The following is a 20070-nucleotide window of genomic DNA, read 5'->3' on the forward strand; positions in this document are numbered from 1 at the left end:
ACTTTTCATATATTACCTTACTTAATCTTCACAACAAACTTCTAAAGTGGGTATAAATTTGGGGCGCCTAGGTGGCTCAGTCAGTTAAGCGTCCGACTTCGGCTCAGGTCATGATCAGGTCATGATCAGGTCCGTGGGTTCAAGTCCCGTGTCAGGCTCTGTGCTGACAGCTCAGAGCCTGGAGCCTGTTTCAGATTCTGTGTCTCCCTCTTTCTCTGATCCTCCCCTGTTCATGCTCTCTCTCTGTCTCAAAAATAAATAAATGTTAAAAAAAAATTTTTTTAAATAAAGTGGGTATAAATATTAGACCTCTTTGACAGATGAGAAAAGCGAAGCTCAACCAGCCTAAATTCCTCATCTAAGGGCTCTAAGCAGCTAAGTTGCATGAGTGCGACATTAAGCCAAATTTCACTCCAAGTTCTAGCTTGATGTTCTTTCCACTACACTTGGCTCTCCTCATGTCAGTCATTCTCCTGTATGTTTCATTTGCAAATCTTTTCCTGAAATTGTGGCCCAATCACTGAAACATAAAAATATACAATGGTTACAAATGGTCTGCCTTCTTTTCCACAAATTCTCATTTAAGTTAATCCCACAGATATTTACATAACTCAGTGTTGATGACATAGGGGCTTGCCCTGTATTGGGAAGGCAGGTTATCAGAGCAGATTAAAGACTGGAATCAGACTGGCTGGGCTTGAATCCCAGACTCCCACCTCCTCAAAGTGTGACCCTGGGCAAGTTTTTGCACATTTTTCCTCTTGTGCATAATGGGTATAATGATATCATCTCCCTCATAGGCCTGTTGTGGTAAATAATGTGGTCATTCATATTGAGCGCTTAGAACAATGACTGAGACTTAGTAAGAACCCACTAAGCCCTGGTTAATATTCTTTGGAAGGACAGAGATTTGTGGTGACCATACTAGATACATAACTATTTGAAGTGCATAAATAACTCTGGCAAGCTGGAGGAAGCTGACAAGTACCATAGAATGGGTATTAACCAGGTATTATTAAGATTCCAACTAGGGAGGCAGGAGCCAAAGGAGGAGGCTGTTGGAGAAGGCCTGTGTGTAGGGAGAGGATTATAAAAGATAGGACAGAGACAGGTTTTCAGACAGAAAACATGGTGACAGAAACTATTATTTAACAGTTGTTTAGAGCAGTGCAACCACTGGGGCCAAACTTCAGGCGTGGGACATGGGAAACGGAAGGGCTTCCAGACTTCCCCAGCTCCCATCCCTAGGAAGCATCTGACCTGAATGGCCGAACTTCTCAGTCAGCTACTACGTGGTGATGCCACCAGGCTTCGGGAAGACAAGTGCGGTATTCCCGCCAAGGAGACTATAACTCCCAGGGTACAGCCTGCCCTCCCCTTCAATTCTGACTTACTCGGTGACTCACCTAAGTCACGTAGCGCCCTGGGGACCCCTCCTCACTTCTTGCCCCTTCCCCCTTCTGCCTCCTCCTTCCCTTCCATGTGATTCTATCGAATGATGTTTTCGCGTGTGTGTGAAGGATGACTAAGACATGAAATCATTCTGTAAAATTAAAAAATACCCCGTGGTGAAACGATGATTAAACAAGACATTAAAATCAAACCAGCAAAGCAGAAATATCTTCTAATCTTCACGCGTACTAGCTTACTCACTCGCAAAATGAATTTAATTGTGCCTCAGACCCTCAGGCTTGATACTGCTATTTTATAGAGGAGTCGACTGTGACACACAAGCAACATGCCCAATAGAAGCCCACGAGTCAGGAGTAGAGCCAGCAAGAGGTCTGAAAGACTTGACCGCTGGCTGAACTAGCAGCCCAAAGGGGACCTCCAATTTACTTTCTGCCACATGCATGCTCTGGTGGCTCAGAGGGCTATCCTCAGGGCTATTAAGGTAAGCTGCAGAAAAAGTCCTATAACCATATGTTAATAATCTGAGGAGGTCCATCTCCTCCATCTTAACTTCGTCCTTTAAATTTCCCAGAACGGGGGCGGCTGGGTGGCTCAGTCAGTTAAGCATCTGACTCTTGATTTTGACTCATCATGACCCCCAAGGTGGTGGGATCGAGCTCTGTGTCAGGCCCCAGCTCAGCCTGGGATTCTCTCTCTCTGTGTCTCTCTCTGTCTCTGTCTCTGTCTCTCTCTCTCACTCTGCCCCTCCCTGCCCAAAATAAAAAAATAAAAACTGAAGAAAACATTAATTAAAAAACAAAGACACCTGAATGGAAAATAGGCAAAAGATGTGAATAGATCTTTCATAAAAGACGATATATACAATTAGCCAATAAACACATAAAAAGATGCTCAACATCATTAATCATCAGGGAAATGCAGGTGAAAAGAACGAAAATATACCACTTATCCATTCCAGTGGCCAAAATCAGAAAGACTCACAGTAAGAGGTGTGGTTAAGCTTAGCAGCTGGGACCCTCATACGCTGCTGGTAGGAGTGTAATATGACACAGCCACGAGAGAAAATTATCTGACAATTTCTTACAAGGTGTCCACGTGAGCCTGCGATTCCATTTCTAGGTACTTAACCGAGAGAAAAGAAAACATGTGCACACAAAGACTTGTACGTATATGTTCCTAGCAGTCGTATTCTGCGGAAGGCAGCCTCTAACAGGGATCCCGATGATCTTCGCTTCCTAGAATTTAGGAAGGTTCCTTTGTGTGACACCCTCCACTTCAGAGGGGGCTGAAGCTAGTGACTTAGCTCTCAAAAGAGATTATGGCAAAAGTGACCAGAGGTCACTTCTGAGATTAGGTTACAAAAGACTGGTTTTCATATGTTTGCTCTCTCTTATTCTCGCCCTCACTCACTCTGACGAAGCCACTGGGGCATATTACGAGCTTCTCTTTGAAGAGGACCGTATGACAAGTATTTGAGGGAGGCCCCTGACTAACAGCCAGGGAGGAACTGAGGCACTCAGTCCAACAGCTCTCAAGAAACTGAATCCTGTCGAACACCATGAAGATGAGAGCAAGGAGCCTGGGCAACATCTGGATTACAGCTTTGGGAGAGACCCTGAGGCAGAAGCACCCAGCTAAGCGAGACCCAAACTCCTGACCCATAGAAACTAGGATATAATAACATTTCCCTTTTAAATCGCTACGTTTTGTGGTAATGTATTATGCGGCGATAGCTAATACACATTCATAGAAGTCAAAAACTGAAAACAACAGGACAATAAACGTTGCAGTATATTCATTCAGTGGAATGCCACATGGGAATAAAAAGAAACTTCGGGGACGTCTGGGTAGCTCAGTCAGTTAAGCGTCTGACTCTTGATTTCAGCTCAGGTAAGTTCCAGCCCTGCACCAGGCTCTGTGCTGACAGTGCAGAGCCTGCTTGGGATTCTCTCTCTGCCCCTCCCCCACTAACAGGCATGTGCACACACGTTTTCTCTCTCTCTCTGTCTCCCAAAATAAATAAATAAACGTTAAAAAGAAAAATAATTTTTTAACGTTTATTTATTTTTGAGACAGAGAGAGACAGAGCATGAACAGGGGAGGGTCAGAGAGAGGGAGACACAGAATGTGAAACAGGCTCTAGGCTCTGAGCTGTCAGCACTCAGCCCGACGCGGGGCTTGAACTCATGGACCGGGAGATCATGCCCTGAGCCGAAGTCGGCCGATTAACCGACTGAGCCACCCAGGCGCCCCAAAAAATAAACTTAAAAAAAAAAAAAACTGATACATGCAACAACATGGATGGATCTAAAACCATTAAACTCGTTAAAACGAACACACTGCAAACAAAAGAGGACATGTAGTATAATCCCATTCATATGAAAGTCTAGAAAAGACAAAATCTATTCAAAGTGACAGGGCACAGATCAGTGGTTGCCCTGGGCCAGGAGGTGGGGGTTGACTGCAAAGAAGCAAAAGAAATTTCTGGGGTTATGGAAAAGTTCTATGTCTTGAATGTGCCAATATACACACATGGGTGTCTATCTTTGTCATAACTCATTGGATTAAATACTTAAAATAGATATATAGGCATATTTTACCATATGCAAATTATGCTGCAACTAAATTGATTTGCAAAGTTAAAAAAAATCCCAGAGCAAATACAAGGTGTGATTTTATGGCAGCAATTTTTAAATATCTGTAGGAAATGAATAGTTTCCTAGCAAATGTAAATAACCAAAATTGGCCCAAAAAGAAATGGAAAACCAGAATATACAGTGACCACATACAATAGATTGAAAAGATGATTAAAGAACTACCAAAAGCTACTTAGAAATTATTGAACTTCTTGATCCCTAGTTTGTTACTCTGTAAAATGGAAATTAATACTTAACTCACAGAATATTTTAAGAATTGAGCTAACATGCTTAGTATAATACTTGGGATGTAGTAAGTGCTTAGTACTAGTTTCCCCGGTGTGCAGTGGTGTTTTAAGTCCTTTTATTTTTTTTTAATTTTTTTTAATGTTTATTTTTGAGAGAGACAGAGACAAAGTGCAAGTGGGGGAGGGAAGAGAGAGAAGGAGACACAGAATCCAAAGCAGGCTCCAGGCTCTGAGCTGTCAGCACAGAGCCCAGTGCAGGGCTTGGACTCAAGAACTGTTAGATCATGACCTGAACCGAAGTTGCAAGCTTAACCGACTGAGCCACCCAGGTGCCCCAAGCTCTTGAAATGATAACTTCACTTCTCTTTCCAGATGAACAACAAAGCATTACTTAATTCAGTCAACAAACAAACATTGGACTCCTCCTTTTGAGGCTCTTCCCAAGGAGAGTCCCAACTCCACAGGAAGGAACAGAGTCTCTCTGTGTTTTTCTTTCCTAAACCTCATTGTGGAGAGAAAAGAGAAAAGACGACTACAAGCAGGAGGAAGGAGGGTAAACCCTCAGAAAAGAAAAAAACTGCGGGGGGAGGAAGGAGACATCTTAAGAAAATCTGAAGCATATTCAATGCACATTCGTCAACAAGCCGGGAGCAGGATGAAACACCAGTTGTGTACTGAAGAGTAGTGAGGTTTTAGACGTCTAAGCCACAGGGAGGCCAAGCTAGATCTCAGCATCTGAAGCCAAGGGGAAGATTGCTGGAAGCAGAGCTTTTCACGTGGGTGCCTTCACCTCCCTCCCGGTCTCAGGGAAGCCTCTGGGCCGAGGGTGGGGGCTGCACTATCTGGGAGGTTTAGGGGACGTCCTGCCGTAAGGGAGGAATGGGCGTCCTGCCCGGGTGGAGGTCTGAAGGAATGTGGCAGATCATTTTTTTGCTGGCCTCCCCACACCCTCCCACCCCCCGGCGCCATACTGCATGACTGTTTCTCTTGGCCCCCTCCACGATCTGGGAATGTTCTAGCTTTCAGATAAGTGCGAGAGCTTTCTGGAGCTCTGACCTGGGTGATACTGAATGCTGGGAGCACATCTGTGGATAGCAAGGAGGAGACTTGGCTGTTATCCCAGGAAGCACGGGTGAACTCCAATACAGCCATTACCATATCCCCTCCACCTTCAAATACACCTTTCCCCACACTCACACAAAGGGAAAACATCAGAGAAGCAGGTCAGGCTCCGAGGGACAATTGCCAAGAATCTGCCACTGCATCATAGGAACTTTTCAGTAACTTCCATAGGTGACTTACAATGAATTCCCTCCAGACTAAAGTGCACATTTTAGGCAAGGGAACTGGCATTGCAATCAAACAGATCCACTGGGCTCTGCCATTCAGCAACTTTGTGGTCTCAGTGTTTTCATCTCTAAAAGGGGGATGATTATATCACTTCCTTTGAATGGTTGTTTTGAGAATGAAAGGAGATAGCATGTGTTGAGTGCTGCCCCCGGCTCATAACAGAGACTCAATAAATATTAGTATTGCCTTGACCAATGTCGTTTCACACATGTCCCCTAGGACTGTGTGCAAGACAATTCACCCCATTCTACTAATTTTCCCCAGTGCCACTTACTAAATGCTGCAGAGAGGGGTGCCTGGGTTGCTCAGTCAGTTAAGAGTCAGGCTCTTGGTTTCTAACCTTGGGGTTTCATGAGTTCAAGCCCCAAGTCGGACTCTGTACTGACAGTGGAGAGCCTGCTTGGGATTCTCTGACCTGAAGCACTCTAGGTGGTCTCTACTAAAGGGCTATTTCTAGGTTTGAACTCTTACTTACCATTCCAATTGCTGTGTTCTCCATCTCACATTCCTTCTCACTTCCCCCATACCCAGATACCCACCCCTGTCTGATGGATGTTGCAGTGTAGTTGGCTTAAAATCTCCCTAAAAATCCAAACCTCTTTGGACAACATCTTTCAAAAGTCGGTCCTTGCCTCACCTCCACACCCACCTCTAACTCTGGAATCCTCTACTAAATTCCAATACCCTGATGCTCAGCCTATTCAGACACAGCCTCATTTAGCCGTGGGGCTCCCCAAACTGGAAACACACATGAGCAAGGACTCCAGGAATCTTCTTATTCTTACTTTTTATTAAGGAAAATTTTAAAGGTAAAGAAAATACCATAATAAACTGTTATACTCATCACACAGCTTTAATTATTATCAGCTCATGACCAGTCTTTTTCCATTCACACCTCCACCCATTCATTTCCCCTCTCCCCTGGATGGATTTCAGTAACTATCTCCAAACAATAAGTACTTTGAACACATGCACACAAGTAAAACACATCATCACACCTAAAAATACTCCGGGCACTCTTAATTTTCGTAACTACTGATTTCGGCCTGAAAAATACTGACACAATAAAGCACCATAAAGTTGGCCCATCTTTACCACTGCCCTTCCCAAATATGCCACAAAAGTGCAAATATGCACTCTTTAAAGAGCCAAAAGACATGCATTTCTGATGGCACTGTTATTGTCTCATATAAGAAATGGTACTAACAGATAATTGGCTTTGCTTTTATCAATGTTCTCCAGACGAAGATCACCAGGAAAACCTGTAGTTGAACTAGTTGAGCTTTTGCAGGTTGCTGTGAAGGAAACACACACATGGAGGAACCTGGAGCATCTCAGTAAGAGGGTGTCAGAAAGAAGCTAGTAAATAATTTGAGCTTCAGTTGGGTAATTCAGGGCAGAGTCTTAGGAAGCAGGGACTTACTCTGGATTGTCAGAAAGTGGAGGCAGTTTTTTTTTTTTTTAATTTTTTTTTTTTTGAGAGAGGGAGAGAGAGAGCGCAGGGGAGGGAGGGAGGGAGGGAGGGAGAGAGAGAGAGAGAGAGAGAGAGAGAGAGAATCCCAAGGAGGCTCTGCACTGTCAGCACAAAGCCCAACATGGGACTCAAATCCACTAACCATGAGATCATGACCTGAGCCGAAATCAAGAGTTGAATGCTTAACCAACTGAGCCATCCAGGCACCCCTGGAGGGAGTTCTATGATTGGACATCCCAACAGGTCTTCTCATGGGGAGAAGAGACTAGAGAGTGACAGTCAGTGAGCAAGGGGAATGTTTTGTGTTGCACAGTGACCTCGTTTTTGTCTCAATCATGGTCTGAGAGTGACCTCTTTTGATATAGATATTTGTAAGACTGTTTCTGTTCAGGGGCACCTGACTCAGTCTGTTAAGTGTCTGACTCTTGATTTTGGCTTAGGTCTTGATCTCATAGTTGGTGAGACTGAGCCCTGTGTCGGGCTCTGTACTAATAGCAGAGCCTGCCTGGGATATTCTCTCTCTCTCTCTCTCTCTCTCTCTCTCTCTCTCTCTCTCAAAATAAATAAACATTTTATAAAAATTGTCTCTGTCCAACAAAATGACATCATGAGTGCCAGACCAGCTTGTAATAGTATTGACATCTAACTGTGAAAGTCAAATCCATTCTGGATGTTGTGGGCAACTTTTTTTTTCTTATTATCCTACCACTTTCTAGGGTATATGAATTCGTTGACGACTACTATCTTTAGTCCTGATTCTATTTGAGTTTCTGAACCCACTTTTCCTTTTAGATCATTTTGATCCCTCATTATTTATTAGTGTGTGTGTGTGTGTGTGTGTGTGTGTGTGTGTATTATATTATATTCAAGTGTTAATAAACTTCCTTAAATCTTTTTCTGGAGAAGATAAATGAATTCATGCATTCCTCTTGAGATCCAAGGGAATATAATTGTTTAAAAATAGCTTCCAAAACTTTAATGATTATAAAATTATGATATATGAGACAGGAAAGATTAAAGAATACAGTATAATGTGACCCATGTGAAACACTGGCATGGAATTCAAAGGCTTCTGTTAAGTGCTGAGTGTGTGGCCATGATTTAGTCACTATCTCACCAGACCTCCCTTACATCATCTACAATATAACTACTTTGGGCTAAATTATTTTCGACTTCTATCAGTCTCTAATTCTAGAGCATAAAATAGTCTTAGCTATGTTACATGTATATATACCTCCTTCCTTCCTTCTAACTCTTTATCATGGAAAACTTCAAATATGGATAAAAATAGAATAGTAAAGCAAATCCCAAATAACCATCACCAACTTCCCAGCTACCAAATTCCCAGCCCTGGCCAATGTTGTTGTGTTTCTACACCCACCCACGCCGGTGGCTATTTTGAAGTAAATCCCCAGATATCGTCTTGTTTCATTTGGTTTTCATTACTGGAAAAAAAATTTTTTTAAGAAAAAGGACAATTTTAAAATGTGGAGCCCTATAATATCGCATTTGCTCATATGTAGAAATTTAAGCAGAGTCTTCATTTAATAGTGTGACTGCAAATGAACAGCAGTTTTATCAGAAGGGGTCTTAAGATGCATCATGGTCAGTTTTACGGGGAAAAAAAAAAGTAAAGACTTTTTTTTCAGAGTATTCTTTGCATTTAAAAATAGTTTTCTGGGGTGCCTGGGTGGCTCAGTGGGTTAAGCGACCGACTCTTGGTTTTGGCTCAGGTCATGATCTCATGGTTCCTGAAATCGAGCCCCACTATCAGTGGGGAGCCTACTTGGGATTCTCTCTCTCCTTCTCTCCCTGCCCCTCCCTTCCTCGTGTGTACACATGATCTCTCTCTCTCTCTCTCTCCCTCTGTCTCTCCCAATAACAAATAAATAAACTTAAAAATATAGTTTTCTGCAGCCATTTGTCAGCTCTAATTGAAACAATCATATAAATGGGACTGAGGATCAGAGCTTGTGAGCCACAGCAGGAAGAAAGTTCAGTTCCAGCTGCAGTCAGCCATAATCTGTTTTTCTGCTTGAGCCTCAGCTTTGGGTAAGCTGAATACCTGGGTCCACAGTTACACTTGGGGCCTCCCCAATGTTGTAGGAAATCAATGAATATGATAGCGCAGATTCCACAGAGATTCCTAGTACAGGTAGGATTGCCAGAGAGCAAATAAAAATACAGAATGGCCAGTTAAATTCCAATTTTGCATAAACAGCAAGTGATTTTTTAGTATGAGTATATCCCAGAAACTGCATGGGATGTACTAAAAAAAAAATGCACTGTTTATCTGAAACTTAAATGTAATTAGGGATCCTATATTTTATCTGGCAACCCTAATTACAAGGCATATGCTATGGTTACTCTGGCTGCATGATAAAACTTAGTGGTTTAAAGCAGTAATAATTAGGGGCGCCTGGGTGGCGCAGTCGGTTAAGCGTCCGACTTCAGCCAGGTCGCGATCTCACGGTCCGTGAGTTCGAGCCCCGCGTCGGGCTCTGGGCTGATGGCTCAGAGCCTGGAGCCTGTTTCCAATTCTGTGTCTCCCTCTCTCTCTGCCCCTCCCCCATTCATGCTCTGTCTCTCTCTGTCCCAAAAATAAAGAAACGTTGAAAAAAAAAATTAAAAAAATAAAATAAAATAAAAAAATAAAGCAGTAATAATTATATATCATATCTCCTATTTTCTATGGGTCAGGAATTCAGACAGAGCACAGGAGACTAGCTTCTGGTGTTTCTGCCTCACGACGCCTGGGGCTTCAGCAGGAAGACAGGCCCAGAATCATCAAAAGCTTATTCACCCAATGTATCTGGCAGTAGATGCTGGTTGTGAGCACAGCACATAGCTGTTAGCCAGAATGTTCACGTGGGGGCTTCCTTACAACATAGTAGATGGGTTCCCAGGGCAAGAGTCCCTAGAGACAGAACCAGGCAGAAGTTGCATTACCTTTTATGACCTAGCCTCAGTGTCATTTCTACCCAGTTTCTTTGTTGTTGTTATCGTTTTTAAAAATTTTTTAATGTTTATTTTTGAGAGAGAAACAGAGTGTGAGCGGGGGAGGGGCAGAAAGAGAGGGAGAGAATCCTAAACAGGCTCCAGGCTCTGAGCTGTCAGCACAGAGCCTGACGTGGGGCTTAAAACCAGGAGCTGTGAGATCATGAGCTGAGCCAAAGCGGACGCTCAACCGACTGAGCCACCCAGGAGCGCCTTGTTTCTGTTTTTAAATATCTGTTTATTTACTTTTGAGAGAAAGAGAGAGAGCACGAGGAGGGGAGGGGCAGAGGGAGAGAGGGAGGGAGAGAATCCAAACAGGCTGGGATTATCAAATGGAGTCTGATGTGGGGCTCAAACCCATGAACCATGAGATCATGACCTGAGCCAAAGTCAAACGTTTAACTAACTGAGCCACCCAGGTACCCCAACTTCCACCCAGTTTCAAAGGGAAGGAACATAGATCTGACTTCTCTTTCTCACGTTGTGAGAACAGTATGGAGGATGAATATATATATATTGGTACAGTCATCTTTAGAAATACAGGCTGCCACAGCTTGTCATGTCATTTAGATATCTTATATCTGAATATCCACCTGTAAAGATAGGTAACCATCCCAGCTATAACTTAGAATGGAGAGTCTCCCCACATGCTATTTTCATTAACGTTCTATTGGACAGCTAAAGTGTAAATGTATACATTTACAATTGTAAGGGTAAAATGCCAAAATAATCATGATTGTGAAAGTTGTTGATTTTATATACAAAAGCAATTGTTAAGAACTACTACTAAATAGATCAATATAATCCTGACCTTTGTTGGGGTGTCTGAGTGGCTCAGTCAGTTAAGCTTCAGACTTCAGCTCATGTCACGATCTCGCAGTTCGTGGTCTGGGCCTCATACCGGGCTCTGTGCTGACAGCTCAGAGCCTGGAGCCTGCTTCACATTCTGTGTCTCCCTCTCTCTCTCTGCCCTTCCCCCACTCACGCTCTGTCTCTCTCTCTCTTTCTCAAAAATAAATAAACATTAAAAACATTTTTTTAATAAAAATAAAATAATGCTGACCTTGGTGGAATTGCATTTCATTCATGGTTATTTAAATTCCATTTAAGCCATATCTTTCAAGGAAAAGTCATATTGGAAATTCTTTACATATTAGGAGGATATATTAAAAGCATAAAGATAACTTTACCACTTAAAATGTCACGGGCAGGAGAAACTCCAAAATCACACAATGACATCTGTGATAAATCATCCTTGATCCAGACAGGGTAATGCTATGATTCCATATCTTGTGAATATATATATATACAATGAAATATTATTCAGCCTTAAAAAAGAAAAAGATCTTGTCATTTACAACAAGGATGAATCTGGAGGACATTGTGCTTATGAAATAAGCCAGACACGGAATGAAAAAACTGCATGATCTCACCTATACATAGAATCTACATTATCGAATACGTAGAAGAAAAGGTAGCATGGTGGTTACCAGGGGCCGGGGAGGTGGAGGAAATGGAGACAGATTGGCCAAGGGTGCAAAGTTGCAGTATGTAGAATGAACAGAAACCTACTGTACAACATGATGACTATAGTTAATAATACTGTATTGAATCCTGGAAATTTTGTGAAAAGAGTGTATGTCTGTTCTCGTGACAAAAACAAAGGCAATTATGTGAAAAGATATGTTAATTTGCTTGACTATGGTAGTCATTTCACTATGTATATGTATGTCAAATCATCATTTGCACGCCTTAAATATATATAATTTTTATTTAAAAAAAAACCTGGTATGAAGAAAACAAGGAAGTATTAGATAAAAGTGAGGTGTCCCCAAATACCTTGTTTTTCCACCAGCTTCAGTTAAATGAACAGCTATTTAGTATCATAAACATGCAGGATATTGGCTTCAGCAGCAGAAATCCAGAGGTAGACAGTGTTGAGTAATTACTGATCTGAGGCTAGTCAGACTTATAAATTTAGTCTACTAAGGGGTGCCTGGGTGGTTCAGTCAGTTAAACATGTGACTTCAGCTCAGGTCATGATCTGAGTTCGAGCCCCGCGTCAGGCTCTGTGCTGACAGCTCGGAGCCTGGAGCCTGCTTCACATTCTGTGTCTCCCTCTCTCTCTGCCCCTCCTGTGCATGCTCTGTCTCTCCCTCAAAAAACAAACATTTTTTTACAATTTAATTTCGTCTACTAAAAGTTCAAATAATAAAATTGCAATGATAATTAGGCATGTTGGTAAAGTTTCAGATTAATTCTCATATAGCTCATGTTTATTCTATGAAGCTGATCTTTGGCTTTGGCCTCAATTTTGTATGAATATTGATTTTAACATCTGTTTGTTTAACATTTGGCCAAAATAAGTACAATGTCCACAGTGACCAGGGAAAATGTAGTATATGTAATCGATAGTTCTAAGCTTTCTACACAAGTTCTGTTTCCCTGCACGTTGTTTTTGAAAAAGCGCAGGTGAGGGAATTAACTTTCTGACAAGAAAAAACATAGAAATGAATAAAAATAAAGATAAGATTTGGGTTGAAGAGGGAGTGTTGGCATAAAAATATTATAAGTCTAAAAGGAAGATGGATGGAGGAAATTGGGCCTCCATAACCACAACGTGGGAGGAGAGATTACAGGATGCAAAGGAGAAGGGCTGGGGGAAGAAGGGAAAGCTCGAGGAATGTGAGAGAAGGTTGGAATAACAGTGTCATGGAATACAGTAGGGAATACATGAGTAAGGCAGGAAGACTGCTGAACAGTAGGGCCCTTCCTACTGGACCTCAGCATGAATTTTTAATGGGCTTATGTTTTGAGAACTACTGCCTTAAAACATGCAGAAAACAGGGCAAGCCAGAGTGATGAGAAGCTCTCTTCCAATCCCAGAATCTTCTGAAATCCCCAAGTTGTCCATGACTGTCTCAAGAACGGAAATTTACTAGAGCAAGTAGCAACTGTCTGAAATACCCCACAAAGGGCAGAGCCAGTGGGAAGTCAAAGGGAGGGTATCTTTCTGGCCCCAAATAAATATACTAATAACTGTGTACAACTTTACTGTGATCCTAGGGCCATATGTATTTCCTAGGACAAAACCACCAGCATCGCCTTGAAACTTGTTAGAAGGGCAGTATCTCAGGCCCCATCCCAGACCTTCTAGATCAGCATCTGCATTTTAGCAAGATAGCAGATGATTCACATGCACATTAAAGTTTCAGAAGCCCTGGTCTATAACTTTGCTAGAAGCTTCAGTATACATATGGGTAGTCACAGTAATGCTAATCTCAATAGAAATATATTGGGCCTCTGCAACGTGTCTCATATGATAGCGGGTACTATGAAGACCATCAAAGATCTCTGGGACATATTTTCTACCCTCTAGGTTTAAAGACCGTAATTAGGTAGGAAGGTTTTTTATTTTATTTTTGTTATTAATTATTTTTTTTTTTTTTTTTTTTGCAATTATAGTTCAGTCTTCAAAGTCTATGAAAGGAAAACAGTGTATTTCACTTTGGCTTCCCGTGGTTTGGAGCTGGTCATTCAATTTCAAGTGAGGGAAATATATCCTTGAACTCAGACTTCTGGACCGCACCACTGACAGAGGAAGGGCAGCAGAATCAGCACAGAGTAAGTACGTGTACTTACATGTACACCAGCTGCCTATACCTTTAAGAGATCTGCCCAAATATCGATCGGTCCTAGATACCATTCTTGTGCCTGATACATAAGGGCTTAAAAAATATGCCAAAAAATAAACGTGTGAAAGTTAAAACTGACCTTTCAAAGCTCATTGATATGATCAGCACTTTAAGTTCTGTCTTTAAAACTTGGTTTTAGGGCGCCTGGGTGGCGCAGTCAGTTAAGCGTCCGACTTCAGCCAGGTCACGATCTCGCGGTCCGTGAGTTCGAGCCCCGCGTCGGGCTCTGGGCTGATGGCTCAGAGCCTGGAGCCTGATTCCGATTGTGTCTCCCTCTCTCTCTGCCCCTCCCCCGTTCACGCTCTGTCTCTCTCTGTCTCAAAAATAAATAAACGTTAAAAAAAAAAAAAAAAACTTGGTTTTAATGTTTTCGCTGCCTCAGAATGTGGTCTTAACCATACTTTTTGCTCTCTTTGATCATCCTTTTATAGTTTGGAATCAGTCCTTAAAGTCAATCAATGTGAGCATCTTCAGGCAGTGGGACAGCATGAGCCCTCCAGCACTACCTTTTCCTTTCATTAAGACAAGCAGTGTGTAGTTTTGGATTCAAGGGCTGACGTGATGCTTTCTAGCTGTTTGGGTTTCAGCAAGCCCCAGACCCCTCTGAGCCTGTTTCCTCTGGTATAAGAAAGAGGCAGTTACTGTAACCACCTCAGAGGGACGTGGTAGAGATAAAATGAGTTAAAGATGAAAAGCATTAAAGTCATACATAGCATGTAACAAGTGTACAAGAAATATTGACTACATAACTGTATTGAAACTTATTCTTGACAACGAACAAAGTTTCAAAGAAGCATTTTTACCTTCTCAGGGGAGCCTTTCCTGCCTCACCTGAATCCCCCTGCCATTATATACGCTTTCATGGCTTCCTCTATGCCATGGCACAGGTCACAGCTGGCTATTATATGTTTCTGAGACGATGTGATTAACAAGAAGCAGCATAGCATGGGGGGCTAAGAGCACAGACTTTTGTTTGTTTTAGCACAGGTTGCATGGAATCAAATCCTAGCTCTTGCTACTATAAGGTCTTGGGCAAGTTACTCTGTCTCTGTTTTATCATCAGTAAAATGCACATTAATAATAGAACCTACTTTACAGGCACCTGAGTGGCTCCGTCCAGTAAGTGCTGGACTTTTTATTTCGGCTCAGGTTGTGATCTCATGGTCATGAAATCGAGCCCTGCATTGAGGCATTCAATGCAAAGCCCCCTTGGGATTCTCTCTCTCTCTCTCTCTCTCTCTCTCTCTCTCTCTGCCCTTCCCCTGCTTGCATATGCTCTTTCTCTCTCTCAAAATAAATAAATAAGCTTTTTAAAAATAAAAATAGAACCTACTTTATACAGTTGCTATGAGAAATATATTGCTTGGCATGTAATAAGTGCTAGGCATGTTTTCTATTGTTAACATTATCAGTATTTATCATCCTTTCCTTATCAGCTCTATTTAACATTTCTCCAGTGCCTAGTTCAGTGCCTGATACATAAGGGCTCAATAAATATGCTAAAAGAATAAATGAATGAAAGCTAAAATTGACATGATTTTAGCTCATTGACATGATAAATGCTTTCACCCAGTTGTTTTCAATACTATTTTCCAAATTTCAATTGTCTTCTTTCTGTTTTTGTTTTTCCTTTCTAATCTGTATGCAAATTTTTTAAAGCAAATATGACCATACTATTTTTGATAGTATCAAAAATAATTGGGGAAATACCTACCCAAAGGTACAGACCAAGAGAATAATGTATAATCTTACAAAGTCAGAGGTGTAAATATAAAAGAACAAATGTGTTAAAATTTCCCTGCCTTTTAAAAACCTTAACATGGATTTCTAAACTTGGTCTCTCTTGCAGCCCATGAGTAGATTTCATTTTAAAAAGAGGATGAGAACCCTCAGTTAGTGATGTTACACTTTATGGAGAGTGGGTGGAGGCTGAGTTCCTGTTGAAAGTTAATTTTCTACCTATAACCATAGTGACATGAAACAATGCTAAAACCAGTCGATATTTGGGCAGCTCTCTTGGACAGATTTATTAGCCAGGGCTCATGCTTCTCTGAGAGGTCAAGCTGTGTCCTTTTGTACAGAGAGGGCCACACAACACCCATTGGAGTCATAAGGCAGCACATGCATGCATTTGCTCTTTCTGGTTGTGAAAACAGCTAGAAATGCTGACTTTTACTTGTTAATGGCACCTGCAAGATCCCCAAGCCCAAATCTTAACTCAGCCTGTGTCTACTCATATGAATAGAGGGAATTACCCAGATTATTCAGCCTATAACCAAGAAAGCCCTTAATCTGATACTAAATCCACACAGGCAGCCTTCCTTGTGATAATGTAAGAGTAGATGCCAGTTTGGGTTACCGAGATTTTACACTGTGGTAGTTAAGAGCAGTCTCTGGAGCCAGACTTCCTGGGTTCAAATCCTACCTCGACCACTGTGACAATTTAAAGTATCAAAGACTGTGTGGCCATCTTTCCTGGAGAGATGAGGTCTGTGCCCCTTCCACTGAATCTGAGATGACTCTGACAATTCTGACCAAGGCGATATAATAAAAGGAGACCTGTTCCAGTTTCTGGCCCAGGCCTTAAGAAACTGGCAGCTTCCACTTTCTTGTCTCTTGGATCCTTAAGCCACCATGAAAAAATCTGACTACACTGCTACAGAGACCACAAGAAGAACCCTAAAACTAAAGGGGGAGGTGAGGGCCCCATTGAGCCCAGTCTTACAGCCCTTCCCATCAATGCACCTGGCAGGTGAGTGAAGCCTTCATGGGCCCTACAGACCAATGCAATGCAGTCTTCAGCTGAATAAGAGCAAATAACCCCAGTCAACACTACCTGGGACAGAAGAATCACCCAGTTGATTCCTCACCTACAAAATCATGATATGTATAACAAAACGGTTGCTATTCCAAATACAAAGCTCTAACGTGCCTTACGATACCTTGATAGATAACTAGAACAACACTTACTAGTTGTTTTGGTTTCCTCACCTTTAAAGTAGGGACAATAATTACAATACCTACCTTAGCAGGTTGCTCTGAAGATTAAACAAGTAGTAACACAAAGCCCTTAGACTAGTGCCCAACACATAGCAATTGCTCTGTAAAATTTGTCTCCTGTTAAGCTTGGATGACAACTCTTATTAGCTTTCTGAGACAGAGAAGTCTGAGCGTGGGCCCCATGTCATCTAGTCTCCAGGCCATCTGGACCTTTTATAGTCTCATCTCAACCAGGACACGGGCCCCTTTTAGAGCACACATGTTGAAATGACCCCAAGTATGAAGGACTAGAGTTTACCATTCCACCTAAGATTAGCTACTGCCTTCCTGCAGGCCAGCTATCTCCCATCCCTCAGGACAGTGGAGGCTGAACTGGTTCCCAGTCCTGATCCCAACTCACGCCCCTCTGCATGATCCAGCTCCCCCAAACCACGCTTCATCCCATCTTCAACTTTCACTTGTTACCCTTTCTTTCCCTCAAATGACCCCTCACCTTCTCCCTGCTAACACAGATTCCTTCACAAACACTTGGGAAATGAACAAGCTCCAAGTTTCCCAAGGATGTTCTGGGTAACCTAGTCCTTCAGGATGTGCCAAAACAGAAGAGTGCTGTGCATGGTGAAGTTTTGGACACACTGGACACTACATTTCTTAACTTTCTTTCGATAACTACAAGTGCATTTGCCAATTACAAGCCCTAAAAAGTTATGCCATTCAGAAGTCTATTTAACTTTGTATTATCTAGATTTTTACAAACATACCTTGACTGTGAAACACTTTTCTGGTACAACAAGACTTCTTGGAAGGAGGGACCACTGAACTAAGTCCTAGAGATGTGGAAGAGGGAAGCAGGTGAAGGGAGCAGAGAAGCAAGCAAGAAGATGACTGACTTGGTTTGGCAGGAAGGCAAATTAGAGAGGGATGGGTTTAAGGTATGAGAGTCATGGGAGGCTCCTGAGGGTTTTAGGCAAGAGCATATTAGATCAGATTAGCATTGGCTCTTAAAATGTTTTTGACCCTTATTATTATTTTTAATGTTTATTTATTTTTGAGACAGCACAAGCAGGGGAAGGGCAGAGAGAGGGAGACGGAGGATCTAAAGCAGGCTCTGAGCTGACAGTAGTAAGCACGATGTGGGGCTCAAATTCTCCAACTGTAAGATCATGACCTGACCTGAAGTCAAATGCTCAACCGACTGAGCCACCCAAGCATCCCTTTTGGAGATCTATAAGTAAATTAAACATGTTGCATTATTACCCATTATCTACACGCACATTATAAAACTTTCATAAAATGGCTGTAATTCTTGTTACATGCAATGCCCACTAATATTTTCCGTCATTTCTTTCTCCTTTTGGAAATCACATTTCAGGAGCTGTTTCAATTAATGTAGGCAAGCAAAGATGGGGAGCTAAACTGTTAACACCTGAATATGAGTGTGTCGGCCCCTCATATTCTCCCTGATGTGCTAGATGAATAAATAAATGAGAGTGATCTCCTTTCCGAGAAGCAGAAGAGCCTATTCTAGTTCTTCAGCTAAGAAGCAGTTAATTCTTATACTCTCTGTGCATGATTTCCATTGTCTCTTGTCTCAAGTAAGAGGTTGTGATACCATCGAGGACAGAAAGTAAGTCAGATTTTTATTGTTGTTGCTCATCAGGACAGCACTTGGCATATTGGTGGACACATTGTGGGCACTTCAAACACACTGGTTGCATTCCACTGAATTGATGATTCTTCATCCATTGCAAGGCAAAGAAGTTTAGCAGGCTGAGAAACAGTAGTACGCTTCGCCTAAGTACTGTGCACACCCCAGCAGGTGATCAGTCACCTGGAAAATATCTCCTACTCCTGTGCTCATTGTCTCATCACAGAGAGGAACCCCTGGACTTCCTGCTGCTTAATCTCCAGCAGTCAAACCTCCCAGAGGGTGAAGTCCAAGACTGCCACTGAAGGATGTTTGCATCCTTGTATTCTTTCTGCAAAGATCTCTACTGTCTTTATGTCCCTCCCAGAGCTGCCATCTGCTTTCACTTCTGAGGTCTTTTTACAGGACTGGATCCAAAATGGGACGCAGTCTCAACTCCCCCACTCTTTATGATCTCTGAAAAAGAGGTCTTGAGCTTTTTTGGCTTAAGGGCTTCACTGCTCAACAGAGAGCAAGCAACAAACCATCAAGCTTGAGTGTCACAAGAACAAGTGCCAGAATCTCACAACATTTTTTTCTAGTGCCTAGAGCAGTCTGTTGGTGACCCCCATCCCTTCCTGGGGGTAAATTTCTGCCTCCCTCCCCCCACTTTTCTCCAGATTAGGTGTTCCACTTCCTGCTTGCAGGTCTGAAGGCACAATTAATAGCTGAACAATAAATGAGTTAGTCATCCTCCAAGTGTTGAAGTCTCAATGGCCAGAGCATTCCAGAAAAGTGACTATCAGCGTTTCCTCTTCTCCACACAGGAAATAAACGACCTCAGCCCTCTCCCTCACAGTTACTCATGTGCCACAACTTCTCAAAAATTGTGAAAGGACTGTCTGGGCTCAGACCTAGTTTGTGGCGACATGGCTAAACATACCAAGAAGGTCAGTAATTATGGGATCCGTTATGGTGCCTCCCTCAGGAAATGGTGAAGAAGACTGAAGTAAGCCAGCAGGCCAAGCACGCTTGCCCTTTCTGTGGCAAAACCGGGATGAAAAGACAAGCTGTGGGGATCTGGCATTGCAGTTTGTGCATGAAAACGATAGGCAGTGGTCCCTGGACATACAAAACCACTTCTGCGGTCACAGTCAAGTCAGCCATCAGACAACTGAAGAAGTAGGAAGACCAGTAGGAATTCTACCATTTGAAACATTGTTAGCTAGCCTATAATAAACGGGAAATTCACATAACAAAATTACTTTGGCTTGTTGTTAAATTTATTAACTAGATGTTTCAATTTTTGTTGCATTAATCTCGCTTTCTCAAAAGACTTGGAAATTAAAAATCCTTCTAATTTTTATTGGAAAGAAAACTGTGGAAGGAAGCTGAGGTGTGGTGCACAGCACCCTTTACTAGCATCTATTCTCTCAGACAGTGTAGACCGGCAATTCCGGTTGCTAGTCTGAAAAGTCTAGGATGTCAAGGTTGTGTTGACTGGTGTTATTCAAATGCCATGATGGGAAATTGTAGGGACCAAAGGCCCTGGCAAAAGAAAGAAGGTTTCCAGGACCCAGGGGGTGGGGGGTGAGGGGGCTGCCTAGCTTCAAGGTGGCATCAATGATGA

The 20070-nt window shown here is 42.3% G+C and overlaps 1 pseudogene; it reads left to right on the forward strand.

Moving 5' to 3' along the window:
- The first annotated feature begins 19369 nt into the window (after positions 1–19369).
- On the forward strand, positions 19370–19638 carry LOC121033819 (60S ribosomal protein L37a-like; annotated as a pseudogene).
- The last annotated feature ends 432 nt before the right edge of the window (positions 19639–20070 follow it).

Source organism: Herpailurus yagouaroundi, unplaced genomic scaffold, assembly GCF_014898765.1.
Source record: "Herpailurus yagouaroundi ecotype Mexico unplaced genomic scaffold, PumYag 159, whole genome shotgun sequence".
In the NCBI taxonomy this organism is placed as follows: domain Eukaryota; kingdom Metazoa; phylum Chordata; class Mammalia; order Carnivora; family Felidae; genus Herpailurus; species Herpailurus yagouaroundi.